Source organism: Macaca mulatta, chromosome 9 (assembly GCF_049350105.2).
Source record: "Macaca mulatta isolate MMU2019108-1 chromosome 9, T2T-MMU8v2.0, whole genome shotgun sequence".
In the NCBI taxonomy this organism is placed as follows: Eukaryota; Metazoa; Chordata; class Mammalia; order Primates; family Cercopithecidae; genus Macaca; species Macaca mulatta.
In genome coordinates this window covers 144,073,860-144,088,559 of record NC_133414.1, presented here as the reverse complement: position 1 = coordinate 144,088,559, position 14,700 = coordinate 144,073,860, and the positions used below count along the sequence as shown (strand labels likewise).

General features: G+C 47.4%; 1 long non-coding RNA gene across 1 annotated transcript; it reads right to left on the bottom strand.

The window, feature by feature from the left end:
• Positions 1-706: 706 nt before the first annotated feature.
• Positions 707-14,533, bottom strand: LOC144331369 (uncharacterized). The gene is made up of 2 exons (XR_013398455.1): positions 14,494-14,533; positions 707-2,106 (listed from the first exon to the last, which is right to left on the bottom strand). It is a non-coding gene; the product is annotated as an uncharacterized LOC144331369 (long non-coding RNA).
• Positions 14,534-14,700: the final 167 nt, after the last annotated feature.

The following is a 14,700-nucleotide window of genomic DNA, read 5'->3' as shown; positions in this document are numbered from 1 at the left end:
CAGGACGGACAAGTGTTAGGCATGGTGGTCCCATATCACTGTGAAGTGAAACTGACAGGAGGCCACGGGCTTTGGACACAGCTCCTGCACTAAGCCCAACAGACCAAACCAAAACAGGTTGTGCTGAGTTTCCACACCACCAAGTGAAAAATTGTTTGAGCTTCTAAGAAATCAGGAGAGAAGGAGATAGTAGCCAAATCCCCAGACAGGCCAGTTTTAGCACAGCAAGGAAGCCTCTGCTTCAATCTTCAACTTTGGAAAGACCAATCCGCTCTCTGTTCTGGTTTCTGCTTTCCTCAGCCCTTTTCTCGATTTTATAGAATGAGGTGTTGCCCGTTCTAGAAGAGCAAACACAAGCCAAGGAAGGCCTCTAAGCTAGACCTGCTATAACTGTCTTCTGACACTACCTTGATTGGTTATTCCAGCCGGAACATTCTGCAATCTCCTCACGGAGGAGCAACAGAGCTATTGCTTCACGTACCCAAGGACAAATAAACACGCTAGCCCAGCACTCCTGGGATTCCGACCTGGGGGATCACGTCCAGCCTCCAGCAGGAATGTGACTTGCGTCTAGTGGCCGCTTCCTGTTTTGAAGGTTTTCCAGCAAGTGGTCCAGCCTCTTATCGAAGATCACCCTGTGCTTTCCAAAGGCTGCTGTTCTCTCACCAGCCAGGCAGGCTGAACAAGTACACACTCGAGACATACGTGTTTGTGTGCACACTGTTTACAATGCTGAATATTTCATCACACCAACTCCTAAAAATAGCCCCAGCATAGTACAAATATCATAGTGAATTCATAGAAAAGTGTTTTCCTGGAAGAGGGAGGGAGACAGAACAGTTTGCAGGCGCACAGGTGGGTGCTGCAGAGGTGGAAGAATCCCTCCAGCGCCAGCCCCGATGGTCCCCCGTGCATGTGTTTAGTGTCACTGATGTCTGAAGAGAATCAGACAAAAGAATTACATTAATTTGAATAAGCCCCACCCACTTTTGCAGCTTTGAGAGTTATTAAAATAAGAGACAAATCACTTGTACTATTCCTTCCCCCAGTGTTCTTCCCCACCCCCACCCACCACTGGCTGAAAAGCTTGCCCCATTTTCATGCCCATTTTTGATTTGGTCTCAGTGAAGTAATTTTTGTGTCCCGGTCAGTGTAACGATCAAACTTTACTCGGAGTTGAAACGCCTCCTGCTCCAGCCTGGGGTCCGCCCACTTCCTCTCCAGCTGAAGCTCCTGACCCTCTGGGGACAGCCCAAGGCCAGCGGCAAGGGTGGGGGGTCTCTGCTGCCTACACGCTGCTTGGGCTCCCAGGTGACTAAAGCTGAATGTCCCTCTCGGGCCACTTTTTCGGGGTCTGGAGTCTGTCTGCCTTCAGGTGAATACTTCCAGCCTCCTTCAGTTTCACTCTTCCAGATCCCCACTTCAGGCAGATTCGAGACAAGCCCAGCCCCACTCCCCTTTACATGGGGCCCCCCTGGGTCCCAGAAGCCAGGTCCTTGACCTGCCTGCAAAGGTGCAGCTTCCCGCTCTGCTCAGCAACCTTTCATTTGGAGGGGGCAGGCAGTGTGATCACAGCTCTGCCCTCTCTGTGCCAGGACATGAGGACATGTTGAGGTGGTACCAGGCTGGGGAAATGTAGTCAACAAGTGTCCGCTTGAGCTGGTGGCCATTAATTTAAAATGAAACCACTCCACATGGCTGTGTCTCCTCTCTTTCCACTCCGGGCAGCTTGGGTGCAGGCCCGGTGCCCAGCTGGGCTTGGCCAGCTGGGTGAGAGGGACAAGGCAGCAAGTGGCCGTGGAGGGGGAGCAGGCAGGACAGAGACCCCCCCCAGCTGCCAGTTCCCAGCAGTGAGCACAGCCGGAGAGGAGGAAGCGCTTCATTGCTTTAGCGTGACATACCTGGGTCTGCTAAGGCTGAGCGTCTTTTCAGTTCATTGGCCGTTTCTGTTTTCATGAGGTGCCAGTTCTTTTTCGAGTTACCAGATTGTACTGCTGGGGCCGGGTGCAGTGGCTGACGCCTGTAATCCCAGTGCTTTGGGAGGCTGAGGCAGGTGGATCATTCGACTCAGGAGTTTGAGACCAGCCTGGGCAACATGGTGAGACTCTGTCTTTACAAAAAAAAAAATAAATAAAAAGCAAAAAACAAAAATTAGCTGGGCGTGGTGGGGTGCACCTGTAGTCTCAACTACTCAGGTAGCTGAGGTGGGATGGCTGCATGAGCCCAGGAGAACGAGGTTGCAGTGAGCTGAGATCATACCACTGCATTCCAGCCTGGGCGACAGAGTGAGACTCTGTCTCAAAAACAAACAAACAAAAAAGATTGTGTTGTTTGTACGTTTACTGTGATTTTTAGATCCATTTGCATATTCCACCACTAATCCTTTGCCTATTGTGTGGGTGGTGGATATCTTCTCAGTTGAGTCACGGAGTGAATGTACAAAAATCCATTTTACTTCAATAAAATGGACGCTGCACTCTGTAAAAAAAAGAACAGTATAAATCCTACCTGCATGAGTCCTGGACAATGTTAAAGGGTCATTCAATGACAAGTGCTCAGAAGACTGCGGGGCCCAGATAAGGCGAGGGAGAAGCTGGGCTATCCTTATGATCCCCGTTATGATCAGCTTTGTCCTTTAAGAACATGCTATGTCTTATAATCCTTAATAACGTCTTTTTTTTCTGTTTTTAAAGAAAACCCGGCCAGCTTGGGTGCAGTCCTGGGTAGGACCTGGGGGCCCTGAATAGTGTCTGTTCTTTCTTAACATAAAGTTCTATGATCTTCTTTGTATGCGTCTTGAATCTTGAACATTTTTCTTTTTATGAGACGGGGGTCTCACTCTCTCACTCTGTTGCCCAGGCTGGAGTGCAGTGGTATGATCTTGGCTCACTGCAGCCTCGACCTCCCGGGCTCAGGTGATCCACTGACCTCGGCCTCCAGGTAGCTGGGACCACAGGCACCTGGCACTACGCCCACCTAATTTTTTGTATAGATGAGTTTTCGCCATATTGCCTAGGCTGGTCTCGAACTCCGGGCTCCAGGGATCTTCCCACCTCAGCCTCCCATATCTTTAAAATAAAAAAAACTTTTATTTTTTACTTTTTTAAGAGATGAGGTCTCTTTATGTTGTCCAGGCTGGTTTCAAACTCCTGGGCTGAAGGGGGTGGCCTACCCCTCCACACCTGTGGGCGTTTCTCGTTAGGTGAAACGAGAGACTTAAGAAATGAGACACAGAGACAAAGTATAGAGAAAGAAAAAGTGGGCCGGGCGCGGTGGCACAAGCCTGTAATCCCAGCACTTTGGGAGGCCGAGACGGGTGGATCACGAGGTCAGGAGATCGAGACCATCCTGGCTAATCTGGTGAAACCCCGTCTCTACTAAAAAAATACAAAAAAACTAGCCGGGCGCGGTGGCGGGCGCCTGTAGTCCCAGCTACTCGGGAGGCTGAGGCAGGAGAATGGCGTGAACCCGGGAGGCGGAGCTTGCAGTGAGCCGAGATCGCGCCACTGCACTCCAGCCTGGGCGACAGAGCGAGACTCCGTCTCAAAAAAAAAAAAAAAAAAAAAAAGAAAAAGTGGGCCCAGGGGACCGGCGCTCAGCATACAGAGGACCCATGCCAGCACCGGTCTCTGAGTTCCCTTAGTATTTATTGATAATTATCTTTACCATCTTAAAGAAAAGGAAGTGGCAGGATAATAGGATCATTATAGGGAGAAAGTCAGCAGTAAGACATACGAATAAAGTTCTCTGTGACATGAATGAGTTTAAGGAAAAGTGCTGTGCCTTGATATGCATATGTGAACATCTCCATAAACCTTTTTAGTGCACAAAGAGCAGCACTGCGCTAGCAAGTCCTGCCTTTCGCCCTAAGCCGGTTTTCTCCCATCTCAGTAAACAGAACATACAATCGGGTTTTATACCGAGATGTTCTATTGCCCAGGGATGGGCAGGAGACATGCTTTTCTCTATCTCAATTGCCAACAACCGCCAAGAGGCCTTCTTTCCTCTTGTACTAGTCCTCCTCAGCACAGACCCTTCACGGGTGTCAGGCTGGGGGACGATCAGGTCTTTCTCTTCCCACAAGGCCATATTTCAGACTATCACATGGGGAGAAACCTTGGACAATACCTAGCTTTCCTAGGCAGAGGTCCCTGCGACCTTTGGCAGTGTGAGTGTCCCTGGGTACTTGAGATCAAGAGAATGGTGATGACTTTTAACCAGCAAGCTACCTTCAGGCACTTGTTTAACAAAGCACACCCTGCACAGCCCAAAATCCTTTAAACCTTGAGTCACCACAGCACAAGTCTCTTGCAAGGACAAGGTTGGGGTTAGGGTCACAGATTAACAGCATCTCAAATACAGAACAAAATGGAGTCTCTTATGTCTACTTCTTTCTATATAGACACAGTAACAGTCTGATCTCTCTTTCTTTTCCCCACACTGGGCTTAAGAGATCCTCCCACTTCAGCCTCCTGAGTAAATGGGATGACAGGCACAAGCCTTTCCTTGAACATTTCTTCTTAAATTTATTCTTAGATTTTGTTGTTCTTGCTCTTACAAATGAGGTGGTGTTCATCTCTAAAATGCTCATTGCCAGTATATAAGAAAGTCACTGATTTATATATGCTTACCTCTTAACACATACTTTATTGCATTCTTATTTGTTCAAATAGTTTTTCAGTTGATTTTATTGGATTTTTTAGGTGAATGATTTTATTATTCTTTGTGAATTCATATTCAGCAAATGTTAACAGAACACCTGCTATATACCAGGCATGGTTCTAGGTGCTCAATGTACAGCAGTAACCCTAAAAGACAAGGATCCGTACCCCCATGGAGTTTACATGGGGTGAGGACGATAGTGGGCAATAGAGACAGTGTGTCTGTTTTGTATTTAAGAAACTTCATTTCTCCATCCTGTCTTAGGACATTGCCTAAGTCCCCCAGAACAAAGCTGAGTAGCAGGGTGCTGATGACAGCCACTGGCCTGCTGCCCACTGAAATGGAAATGCCACTCATATTTCACAGCCAAGCACGGTGCTCACCATGGACTTCTTGCAAACACCCTTTATCAGGAAAGCTCCTGAGTCCCAAGTAATAGAGACCAGCTCTGGCTGATTGAATTGGAAAAGACCTTTGCTGACAGTGTCGAAGGGCTCACAGGTGGCTGGGAGGGCCCAGATTTGAGAACTGGGCAGGAACAAAGAGCAGCCACATGGCCAGGACAGCAAAATCAGCCAGTCCTGCAGGTAAACCACGGCCATCGAGGTGGAGCATGAAACACAAGCACTACCCCTTCCATGCTGGCACCAGGGTGGCTCTCGCCAGGAGTGCTATAATCTCAGCACTCTGGAAGGCCCAGATCGGCAGATCACTTGAGCCCAGGAGTTCAAGACTAGCCTGGGCAACATGGGGAAATCCCATCTCTATAAAAAATACAAAATTTAGCTGGATGGGGTGACATGCATTTGTATTCCCAGCTACTTGGGAGGCTGAGGTGAGAGGATTGCTTGAGCCCGGGAGGTCTGGGCTGCAGTAAGTCAGCTGTGATCGAAGCCCTGTCTCAAAAAATTTTTTTCCCTAGAGCCTCTGGAGGGAGTTGTAGCCCTGCTGGCACCTTGGTTTCTGCCCAGTGAAACTGATGTGGAACTTTCTGGCCTCAAGAACTGTGAAAGAATACATTTGTCGTAATTTGTTATAGCAGCTACAGAAAACTAATATACGAGGACACAAGAAGCATGAACTATTAAAAAATCAATAAATTGGACATTGTAAAACTTGAAAACTAGGCCGGGCTCGGTGGCTCAAGCCTGTAATCCCAGCACTTTGGGAGGCCGAGACGGGCGGATCACAAGGTCAGGAGATTGAGACCATCCTGGCTAACACGGTGAAACCCCGTCTCTACTAAAAAAATACAAAAAACTAGCCGGGCGAGGTGGCGGGTGCCTGTAGTCCCAACTACTTGGGAGGGTGAGGCAGGAGAATGGCGTAAACCCAGGAGGCGGAGCTTGCAGTGAGCTGAGATCCGGCCACTGCACTCCAGCCTGGGCGACAGAGCGAGACTCCGTCTCAAAAAAAAAAAAAAAAAAAAAATTGAAAACTTTGCTTTTCCAAAGACACTTATGAAAAGGCAAACCATAGACTAGGAGTAAATATTTGCAAACACGTATCTGACAGAAAGACTTGTATCCAGAATATACACAGAACTCAGAACTAAGTAAGACAACCCACTTAAAAACCAGGCGAAAGATTTGAACAGACACTTCACTAAGGAAGATACACAAATGGCAAGCAAGGTTTGTGGGTTTATGAAAAGATGTCACGATAGGGAAATGTGAGTTAAAATCACGAGACGGCAGCACACACCCATTAGAATGAATAAAATTAAAAAGCCTGGCTAAACCACAGTTGGAGTGGGTGTTCGGCCGCTGGCACTCTTCTGCTGGTGGGAATGTAACATGTATGAGCACTCTGGAGAACATGATGGCAGTTCCTTAAAAAGCTAAGCACACCCTTACCATATGACCCAGCCACTGCACTCCACGGTATTTACCTGCAAGAAATGAAAGAACATGTAGATACAAACACTGGCATACGAATGTGAAAGTTCACAGCAGCTTGATTTGCCAGCAGCAAGAACTGAAAACATCCCAAATGTCCAACAGATGAACAGTAAACAAATTGTGGTACATCCATACAATGGATGCTACTCCTCTCTGAGTAGATCAACTACTGATACATGAGGAACCAACTACTGATACATGCACGCATCACCGATGAACCCACACTGAGTGACAGCAGTCAGATGAGGAACCTTTTGGAGGTAATGGGCATGTCCATCATCCTGATGGTCTTGCGGTGTCTACAAATGTAAATCTCATCAAATTATAACTTTAAATATGAGCCGGTTTTGTGCATTAATTACATCTCAATAAAGCTGTTTTTAAAATTGCATAATTTTAAGGTCTTATAAAGCCTGAATCTGCTTCTGCTTTTGGACATTCTAGATTGCTTCCTCGTGCGTGCGTGTGTGTGTGTGTGTGTATAAGAAACAGATCTCGCTCTGTTGCCTGGGCTGGAGTGCAGTGGTGCAATCATAGCTGACTGCAGCCTTGAACTCCTAGTCTCAAGTGATCTGCCTGCCTCAGCCTCCCAGAGGGTTAGGATTACAGGTGTAAGCCACCGTGCCCAGCCTTCTGGTGCTCTTTTATATTGTCAGTGTTCCTGTTACTTCGTCTTCCAGATGCTATTAACGCTGGTACACTGAGGAACCCACTCTAGTTCTCCTCTCCATTGTGGGTTTAATCTCTTGCATATTTCTTTACTGTCATTTCATTGGGGTCTTGAGAGGAAGGCAAGGCTAAAAAATGTGTTCAGTACACCATCATTCTCACTTAGGTTGTAATACATATTGACTTCATAATCTTTTTTTATTATTGTGAAAAATATCCAACATATACAATAGTAGAATAACATGGACCCACACGTACCTAAGACCCGGTTTCAACAACTGTCAAGTTGCAGCAAATCCTGCTTCATCCATACCCTCAGCCATGGCCCCCCTCCTGTGCTATGTTGAAGCAAATCCAAGACATCATTTCATTTTACCCATAAATATTTTGGCAAGCATATAGGTGACACATTAAAAGATAAAAATGCCAAAAGAATGCTAAAAAAAGACTACAATACTATTATCACATGTAAAATTAATAATCTATTTTAAATCTTCAAATGTCCACGTGTTCAAATTTCCAATTCCTTTCCTCTCTCCTTTTTTAGTTTGTTCAGACAAGGAGCAAATCCATCTCTGATTTTTCCTCTTGCAATGTATTTACTGAAAAACTCATTTATCGTACTTCTCTACTTGCCGTATTCTGCTGATTCCAATTCCACACTATTATCTACCTATTTTACTTTTTATAGAGATGGGGTCTCACTATATTGGCCAGGCTGACCTCAAACTCTTGGCCTCAAGCAGTCCTCCCACCTTGGCCTTCCAAAGCACTGGGATTACAGGCCTGCGCCAACTTACCTGGCCCACAGTGTCATTTAATACATTCCTCTGTCCTGAATGTGGTAGGCAGTTCTAAAGCCTGGATCAGGTTCAGGTTCTATTTTGCGCGGAGGATGTGGGAAAAGGACAAAACTATTTTTCTTTTTTTTTTTTTTGAGATGGAGTCTCGCACTGTCACCCAGGCTGGAGTGCAGTGGCGCGATCTGGGCTCACTGCAACCTCTGCCTCCCGGGTTCAAGTGATTCTCCTGCCTCAGCCTCCTGAGTAGCTGGGATTACAGGCACCCACCACTACGCCCAGCTAATTTTTTGTATTTTTAGTAGAGACGGCGTTTCACTACGTTGGCCAGGCTGGTCCTGAACTCCTGACCTTGTGATTCGCCCGCCTCAGCCTCCCAAAGTGCTGGGATTACAGGCATGAGCCACTGCGCCTGGCCGGACAAAACTATTTCATAGGCCGTGTTAGGCTCTTCCATCAGGAGGCACAGGATTTCTGTCTGTGTCTCTTTTTGCAATACTAGCAGTTGTGATTAGTAGTTAGATTCACTGATTCATTAGGTGTTATAAAATGTGATTTTTTTTTTTTTTTTGGAGACAAGGTCTTGCTTTGTCACCCAGGCTAGAGTGTAGCGGCGTGATCATGGCTTACTTTACTACAGGCTTGACCTCCTGAGCTCAAGCGATCCTCCCACCATGGCCTCCCACGTAGCTGGTGCCTCACTAGTTTTAAAGTCGTTTGGGTAGAGACAGAGTTTTGCCATGTTGCCCAGGCTGGTCTTGAACTCCTGAGCTCAAGTGATGTGTCTGCCTCAGCCTCCCAAAATGCTGGGACTACAGGTGTGAGTCACCGTGCCCGGCCCTCTTTAGATTTTTAAATTTATGTAAGAGTAACTTAGAAGCATTTCTTTTTTTTTTTTTTTTTGAGATGGAGTCTTTTCTCTCAGTTCATATATTTAATATTTTTATGACAAACATGTGTATCCATAAACAATATATGGTATGGTTTTACATGCTTTTAAAAAATATGTAAACAGCATTCTGTGCTACATAATGTTGTACAACTAATGTTTTCCACTCAGTGTTGTCATATATATGTGTGGATGCATATATATTATAAATTAGTCCATCCATTGTAACTGTTATATGGCAATCCAATGCAGGAATACATCACAATTGATTTATTCATCCCCTTAATGAGGTACATCTGGCTTATCTCCAGATTTATCTCTGACAAAAAGGCTGGAAAGAATGTACTTGAACGTGCGTCCCCTCTGTCCATGTCTCTCTGACCCATTAGACTGGCCAAAGCAAATGAGAGAGAACCGGCCAGGTGGAGAGGCAATGGGACTTTTCATATGCTGCTGATGGTGGGAGTGACAATTGACATAATTGTTTTAGAGAGCACTTTGGCAGGATCCAGTTAAGGTGAAAACGCTCAACCCTGTGATCCAGCAATTCCACCTCTGTCATAAATCCTTTTCACCAAAGGTAAATTACACATTTATTTTCCACTCAACGGAAAGAATAAAATATATAACATTCCTTTACGACTTCAAGTTTATAATGCAGTTTTACATATATTACCTAATTTGACATTCACAAGCATAGAAGTAGTGTCAGCCCCTTGTTATAAACATGGGAACTGAGGCCAAAGATAAGGCCATGAACTGTAGTTTGGTGCTGGGCTCAAATCCCAGTCCTTTGACTTTTTGTCCAGGGCATTTTCCATGACCGCGGGCTGCCTTGCTGTGTTTTCTTTTTTTTTTTAATTATTAAGTTCTAGGGTACATGTGCACAATGTGCAGGTTTGTTACATATGTATACATGTGCCACGTTGGTGTGCTGCACCCGTTAACTTGTCATTTACATTAGGTGTATCTTCTAACGCTATCCCTCCCCTCTCCCCCTACCGCAAGACAGGTCCTCGGTGTGTGATGTTCCCCACCCTGTGTCCAAGTGTTCTCATTGTTCAATTCCCACCTATGAATGAGAACATGCGGTGTTCGGTTTTCCGTCCTTGCACAGTTTGCTCAGAATGATGGTTTCCTGCTTCATCCATGTCCCCACAAAGGACATGAACTCATCCTTTTTTATGGCTGCACAGTATCCCATGGTGTACATGTGCCACATTTTCTTAATCCAGTCTATCATTGATAGACATTTGGGTTGGTTCCAAGTCTTTGCTATTGTGAATAGTGCTGCAATAAACGTATGTGTGTGTCTTTATAGCAGCATGATTTATAATCTTTTGCGTATATACCCAGTAATGGGATGGCTGGGTCAAATGATATTTCTAGTTGTAGATCCTTGAGGAATCACCACACTGTCTTCCACAATGGTTGAACTAGTTTACAGTTCCACCAACAGTGTAAAAGTGTTCGTTTCTCCACATCCTCTCCAGCACCTGTTGTTTCCTGACTTTTTAATGATTGCCATTCTAACTGGTGTGAGATGGTATCTCATTGTGGTTTTGATTTGCATTTCTCTGATGGCCAGTGATGATGAGCAATTTTTCATGTGTCTGTTGGCTGCATAAATGTCTTAAGAAGTGTCTGTTCACATCCTTTGCCTACTTTTTGATGGGGTTGTTTGATTTTGGGGTTGTTTGATTTTTTTCTTGTAAATTTGTTTAAGTTCTTTGTAGATTCTAGATATTAGCCTTTTGTCAGTGGATAGACTGCAAAAATTTTCTCCCATTCTGTAGGTTGCCTGTTCACTCTGACGGTAGTTTCTTTTGCTGTGCAGAAACTAAGTTTAATTAGATCCCATTTGTCAACTTCTTGTTTCTCTATATCCTGGTTAACATTTGGTATTGTCAGATTTTAAAAAAAATCTATGAAATAATTTTTTTAAAAAAGTAATGTACCACTTGTGATGTCCCCTGCAATCCTGCAGCAGACCTGTTTATTTATTTATTTTTTTTGAGATGGAGTTTTGCTCTTGTTACCCAAGCTGGAGTGCAATGGCGCCATCTTGGGTCACTGCAACCTCCGCCTCCCAGGTTCAAGCAATTCTGCCTCAGCCTCCCGAGAAGTTGGGATTTCAGGCATGCACCACCACGCCTGGCTAATTTTGTATTTTTAGTAGAGATGGGGTTTCTCCATGTTGGTCAGGCTGGTCTCAAACTCCCAACCTCAGGTGATCGGCCCACGTTGGCCTCCCAAAGTGCTGGGATTACAGGGGTGAGCCACTGTGTCCGGACCGTTTCTTTAAATATCATCAGGGTACATTTTCTGGTGTACGAGCCTTCATTGGTTAACCTTGCAGAAAGTAACTTCTGCTTCTGGCTGCATCCACCTCTCCACTGTTTCCAAATAGACATTCTCCAAATCAGCTCCTTTTGGGGTTCCTACATCTGCTTTATCTACCCATAGCTGTACCAAGAGGAAATCTCAACCTCTAAAACTCTGGGGACTCCCTGTCTGCAAACCTAGTCCAATAATACTGAACATACATGGCAGCTTTTACAGGGACTAGGTACAGAATCCTCCCAAATACTGGATCATTGAGGGCCTCTCCCACTCCATTCCTGCCCACAGAACCACAGTTCTCACCAACTGCCTGCTCCCTGCTATATGCTGTCTTGCCACACATGACAGTTTCATTGTCCACTGTTGCTGCCATAAAATAAACCTGTTTTCTTTAAATATCTGTATCAGAGACAGCAGAGGTGATGACAATGGGTGAGTGAATCCAAAATTTAAGGACAGAGAGGTTTATTTCACTGAAACAAAGATTCCCTAAAATGAAGCATGTGGATTCTTCAGTGCTTGCTGGAGAGCATTGAAGAGAGGCTTCAAGGCCAGGCACTGTGGCTTACGCCTGCAATCCTAGCACTTTGGGAGACTGAGGTGGGTGGATCACTTGAGGTCAGGAGTTAAGAGACCAGCCTGACCAACATGATGAAACCCTGTCTCTACTAAAAATACAAAAATTAGACAGATGTGGTGGTGGGCACCTGTAATCCAGGCTACTCAGGAGGCTGAGACTACAGTGACCCAAGATCACACCACTGCACTCCAGCCTGGGTGACAGAGTGAGACTCTGTCTAAAAAAAAAAAAAAAAAAAAAAAGGCTCCAGATGGGAGATGGCCTTGGGTGGGGGGAAAACAAGTACATAATTCCCAGAGGACAGTGAGATTCACCCAACAAGCTAAAGTGTGAGAGCTGATGGGTAGGGCTTTGGTGCTCCACCTTCCTGGTCAATTCCAAAGACCCCCTTTCTCGAATAAGGACTTTAGCCAAGGTATCAAAAATATATTCAGCCACTTTCATTAAAGTGGAAGTAAACCTGATCGATCCTTTAACAATATCAGACAATATCTGCTAAGGCCTGAAGCAACTAAAGGAATAAGATCCATAACAAAAGACTATTAAAAGGGTCTAATTATTCCTTGCACCAGCATGTAATACTCCAGTCCTTCCTGTAAGGAAGCCGAATGGGAAGAGCTGGTATTTTGTACAAGATTTGAGAACTGTCATTCAACACTGTGATCCCCAGACACCTGGTAGTACCAAAGCCCCATCCTCTTTTGACATCTGGAAGTGAGAGACTATGACTGACTCATGCAGTGCTTTCTTTAGTATTCCAGTGGACCCAGAGTCAGTATTTGTTTGCTTTTACTTGGGATGACTGTGAGCATATCTGGTCTATCAGGAAATATTGTTGATGAAACTGCTGCTTCCATCACAGCTCAACAAAAAGCTACTGACTCACTGGCTGAGGCTGCACTGGACAATTGCACTGCTTTCGATTATTAGCTGAGCAAGCAAGTATATGTATGGTGGCAAATACCTCTTGTGCATATACCCTTTCCATGAAGTAGAAACTCATATGGGAAAAATTAGAAGCCACTTGGCTACACTATTCTAAAGAATTCTCCATTTAATTTTCTTCATAATACTTTTGGTTGACTCCCTAGAATAGGTTCCTTTTTCCATTCTGGCACACACATTCTTTTTCATTGTAATACTTATGTGCACTGTACTTGGTAACATTTTTAATAGAGATGGGGTCTTTGTGTGTTGCCCAGGCTGGTCTTGAACTATCAGGCTCAAGTGACCCTCCTGCCTTGGCCTCCCCAAATGCTGGGATTACAGACAAGAGCCACTGCCTGGCCAGTATTACAGTTCTACTATTGAAATTACTCATGTTATGCCATTTATCTCTGGCTGTTTTACTTTTTTTTTTTTTTTGAGACAGGATCTCACACTGTTGCCCAGAATGGAGTGCAGTGGCCTAATTATGGCTCACTGTAGCCTCTACCTCCTGGGCTCAAGCAATCCTCCCACAGCGGGTGCCACCATACCCAGCTAACTTTTTTGTATTTTTTTGGTAGAGAAAGTGTTTCGCCATGTTGCCCAGACTGGTCTCCAACTCCTGGGCTCAAGCGATCCTCCCGCCTCGGCCTCCCAAAGTGCTGAGATGAAAGGCTTGTGCCCCACCTTGGCCTCTGGATGTTTGTTACTTCTCAGAAAACCAAGATCATGGCACTCCAAAGACTAGAGACGATTCAACAGGCAAGAGCAGCGATGAAAAACACGCAGCGACTGAGGTCTGGCTCCGCGGCTGTGACCTCGGTTCAGCTTCTGAGCGCCTGGTTCCTTGGCGGGAAGCGTCCTCCTTCCCCACAAAACCAGGCACGGCTGTTTGGGAAGCAGCGTTTCTGGGGCGCACCTCGATACTTGGATTTGGATCAACAATGCTTTCAAAAAGGAAGACTTTTGATCAAAAGCGGGAAATGAGAAAACTTGACTTTCCTCTGAAGACTGTGCGCCTTTTCCCGGTCCCGAGGCCGCGAGGCCCCCCTGCCAGGCTGGCTCCCACGGAAGCCCGGCACCCACCCGGCCTGGCCCAGCGCCACTCCGCCGCGTGACCCGCGGAGGCCCCAGCCCACCCCCGGGGACCGCCCGCCCCACACCGCGTTCGCCCCCCGGAAGCCCCTCGCCGCAGAGGCGGACGGCGCCTCTCCCGGGCCCCTGGGTCTGCGTCTCCCTCCGGGGACTCTTCCGACCCTGCTCGAGCCTCCGCTTCTTCCTGCGGGCGGACGCCCCAAATACAACGGGCCCCGCTGTTCACGCAGGGGCGCCCCGGCGGGGCGGGCAGAGACCCGGGGGCGCGGCCCCGTCCCGAGACGCTCAACTCCGGCCACCGCTCGCAGCTCCCTCCCCGGCGCAGGTCCCGACCCCACGGGGGACCCCACGGGCCGTCCCGACCCTACGGGCCGCAGCGGCCGCTTCCCTGCACGTCCTCACGCCCCCCGCACGGACGCTGCCAGCCCCGCGCCTCAGTTTCCCCACTCGCAGGATGTAAAGACCGGCCCCGCCCCGACGCGCAGCGCCGTCCCCGTGATAGCGAGTGCCCAGGGCGCCCACCGGCCCCACCGCCCCTTTAAAAGGACTCGGCCCACCGCCTACCGCGGCGGCGACCTCGCAGCCCACTCGTCACGAGGCCGCGGCGCCCCGCCCGTTCCGGCTCACCTCAGGCGGTCGCTGAAGCCCCAGCGCCTGCGCGCCCCTCGTCCCGCCCCTGTCCCCGCCCGCGTCCCGCGCACCGCAAGCCCCTCGCCCACCCCCCAGGACCCGCCCCGCGCACGCGCCGCACGTGCCACACGCACTCCACGCCCGTGCGCACGCGCAGGCCCCGCGTCGCGGCCAATGGGCGACGCGGCCGCAGATCCGCCTGGC